Raw genomic sequence first — 4,200 nt, 5'->3', positions numbered from 1 at the left:
ATGACCTCTGTGGGTCCTAATAGTACTGACACATAGTCTCAACATGATTTTTAATATGATTCTCAGCTCAAATTCCTTTAACATATGACAATACGAGGAAAATGCCAAGATTAGTTTACTATAAAATTCCACGGAAATAATTATGTCACAATTTCCATAGTGCACGCCCACACGCCCGTCACCTTGCATGTGCGTCACCCCCCAATAACTCACATAATATATGCATTCAGGGTTCATCCCCTCAGCTCCAAGAGTTACTTACCTCGAACAAGCCAATACAATGCTGAGCAAGCCAAGCGATGCTCCAAAGATGCCATCCCGCACGTTCCGACCTCCGAACGGCTCAAAACTAACCAAAAACAACTCAAATCCGTCTCCAAACGTCCCGAATCCAGCCACAAGCAGTTCAATACAATCAATATAGGCTAAAGGAATTAATTCCACAAGAAAAATACGAAATTATAGCCAAAATTCAAAATCGGCCCAAACCCGACCCCGGGCCCACATTTTGAAATCCGACAAAAGTCATAAAATCAGAAAGCTCATTCACCCACGAGCCTAACCATACCAAATTCATCAAAATTCGACATCAATTGGTCATTCAAATCCTCAAAACTAACTCTCCAAATCCCTAGCCTCAAATCCCCAATTTACACCTCAAAAACACACCATCTAGGTGGAAAATCACTGGGAAAACATAATTATTGAAGAAAATTGAAGATAAGGAACTTACCTCAAGAATCCCACTTGAAAAGCTCTCTCAAAATCTCTAAAATCCGAGCTCAAAATGATGAAATGAAGCCAAAAATCTCGGACCCCGCTGATATAGGTTCTGCTCAGGCACTTCCGCACCTGCGCGCCCGCTGGTGCAAAAAATCTGGGCACACCTACGAAAATGATTAACTTCGGCTGCCTCCGGTCCTGCGATCCATGGTCCGCATCTGCGCTATCACAGGTGCGGAGAAACCATCGCACCTGCGACCCCTTCTGGTCTCCACCCTTTCCGCACTTGCTCTCAACCTGCGGCATCGCATCTGCGGTCCCCTCTCCGCAGGTGCGGTGACACCAACAGCTCTTAGACTTCAGTAAGTTCTCAAATCACATTCCAAGTCCGTTAACCACCCGAAATCAACCCGAGGCCCCCGGGACCTCAACCAAACATACCAACAAGTCTTATAATATCATACGAACTTAATTGGATCTTCAAATCACCTCTAACAACAACGAAAACACAAACTACACACGGATTCAAGCCTAAGAAACATCAAAATTTTCAAATTCTACAAACGACGCCAAAACCTATCAAATCATGTCCGATTGACCTCAAATTTTGCACACAAATCACATTTGACGTTACGGACCTGCTCCAACTTCCGGAATCGGAATCCGACCCCGATATCAAAAAGTCAACTCCTCGGTCAAACTTTCCAAAAATTCAACTTTCGCCATTTCAAGCCTAATTCCACTATGAACCTCCAAAAAATTTTCGGACACGCTCCTAAGTCCAAAATCACCATACTGAGCTATTAGAATCATCATAATTCAATTCCGAGGTTGTTTACACATAAGTGAATATCCGGTCAACTTTTTTAACTTAAGTTTCAACAATGAAATTCTTTCTTCCAATTCGATTCCGAATAACCTGAAAGTCAAACTCGATGATTCACACAAGTCAAAATACATCATACGGAGCTACTCATACCCTCAAACAACCTAGCAAAGTTTAAATGCTCAAAATGACCGGTCGGGTCATTACAGGAGGAGAGGAATGCCCTTAAACTTCTCTGTGGGCAAAGAGAAGAGGATATCAAGGACCTCCGAGCCGAATTTGCCAAGGCTCACCAAGACCAGACCGACCTGACCGAGCAGGCAATAAAAATCTTAAAAACTAATGGGCTCGATTCGGGAACGCTAGCTAACATTTCCATCTCACAGCTGCAGCAGAAGATCGAGATGATCGGGCATCTCCGTGAGGAGGTCGATATGATAAAGGCAGAGACCTTGGGTTGGAAAGAAGGTATGGACCGCTTCGCTGCAGAAAAAGAAACTGCTTTATCTAAATTGTCATCGGCCGAAAGTCAGCTTTAAGGCATGAAGGAAAAAAGCTCAATTCAGGCGAAGAGGATAGAGGAGCTCGAGACCCGGTTGACTTACGAACTTGCAAAAGCCAAGTCTAAAGCTGAGAAGGCAAAGGCCGAGGCAGAGGCGATTGTGGCCGTCTATCGGGCTGATGCCGAAGCCGCTCAAGTACAAGCAAGAAAGGCAGCCAAGACCGCTCAAACTCGAGCATATTGGATTGCTGAGCTTGCCAAATGCCAATTTCAGAGGGAAACCCTCGAGGAGATCTATGCTCGAGGTTTCGACTTTACTGAAGAGATAGTAAAGGCTAAAGAACTTAAAGCCGATGCTGGAGCCTTAGCTTCCGATGATGATGATGATGATGATGAGAGCAAGAGTAGGTCTGAGAGTGGGGAGGAGCTCGATGGAGAAGAGACTGCCCCCGGAGAAAATCAGGAACCTTAGGGTTTTTTCACTTTTTGATCTTTTTGTGTAGGATCCTGATCGGACCTTGTAAATACTTTTATGTATATAAAGATTTATTCCTTTCCCAACTTGTCTTTATTTTATTTTCTGCCTTGTGAAAATTTTGTTTTATTCATGCCTTATGAAAGTTTTCATAAGTTCGAAGCTTTAGGCAATTTGATCGAAGTCGGACCTTGTAGTCTTTATAACCGAGTGAGCGGTTGCTCGAACTCGAAGTAATGAAGCCCGTAGCCTTTATGGTAGAGCGAGTGTTTGCTTGAGCTCGAAGTAAAAGTAGCCCTTAGGATTAATAGTCGAATGAGTGTTAGCTCGAACTCGAATTAAGAGTAGCCCTTAGGCTTATAGTTGAGTGAGCGTTTACTCTAACTCAAAATAAGAGTAGCCCTTAGGCTTAATAGTCGAGCGATTGTTTGCTCGAACTCGAAATAATATAGCCCGTAGGCTTTATGGTCGAGCGAGTATTTGCTCGAGCTCGAAGTAAGAGTAGCCCTTAGGTTTAATAGTTGAGCGAGTGTTTGCTCGAGCTCGAAGTAAGAATAGCCTTTAGGCTTAATAGTCGAGTGAGTGCTTGCTCGAACTCGAAGTAAGAATAGCCTTTAGGTTTAATAGTCGAGTGAGTATTTTCTCGAACTCAAATTAAAAGTAGCACTTAGGCTTATAGTTGAGTGAGCGTTTTCTCGAACTCGAAGTAAGAGTAGCCCTTAGCCTTAATAGTCGAGTGAGTATTTGCTCGAACACAAAATAATGTAGCCCGTAGGCTTTATGGTCGAGCGAGTGTTTGCTCGAGCTCGAAGTAAGAGTAGCCCTTAGGCTTAATAGTTGAGTGAGTGCTTGCTCGAACTCGAAGTAAGAATAGCCTTTAGGCTTAGTGGTCGAGTGAGGACTTGCTCGAACTCGAAATAAGGTAGCCCTTGGGCTTCGTAGTCGAGTGAGAATGATTTCTCGAACTCGAATTAATGTAGCACTTAGGCATACGTGGAGTTTGATCTTGTTGATTTTTCGATTGGCAGTCCCTGATTTATGAGGTAATTTTTCACTCCGGTCATGGTCGGCCCTTGAGCCTGTTTGCATAATAGATCATGAAATAGAAGAATCTTTCTGAGATATGAGATAGCGGTAAAGAAGAAATTTCTCTTAACAAGTCATTATACATGTGTTCATGTTTTGTGCCAGGGCTCGAGCAAACTACACGAGCATGGTTCGTTTTGACCATTTGGCCCTTACAATTTTTCCTATCGAAACCTTGTTGCCATGAAGTAACCTTCTTGCATCGAACTTAACATATTTGAGGGTAATGCCCCCCAGTGTTCGAGGTTGATTGTAAAGAGGCCTCGAATACTTTTGAACTGTTCTAAGTTAGCACGATCAATGGTTGCCTCATTAAAAATCTTGCCGAAAAACCCATTTGGGATAAAACCGGTCTAAGAAAAAAAGAGTGCAACGCATGCTTTCAAACCTAAAGGCTTCAGGTTGAATAATCCATCTATGTTTCTGGTCGAACCCCTGTAAGGGTTAATTTCAAAATATAAATGAACATGGAAGGGTCGTACCTTAGCAGTAATATCGTTTTAGGTGAGAAACGTTCCAATTGCTCGGTAGTTGTTTGCCGTTTATCACGCCGAGCTTGTAGGACCCCTTTCCGACGATTTAGAGGAC

This window comes from Nicotiana tabacum, chromosome 19 (assembly GCF_000715075.1).
Source record: "Nicotiana tabacum cultivar K326 chromosome 19, ASM71507v2, whole genome shotgun sequence".
NCBI lineage: Eukaryota > Viridiplantae > Streptophyta > Magnoliopsida > Solanales > Solanaceae > Nicotiana > Nicotiana tabacum.
This window is presented reverse-complemented; position numbering follows the sequence as displayed.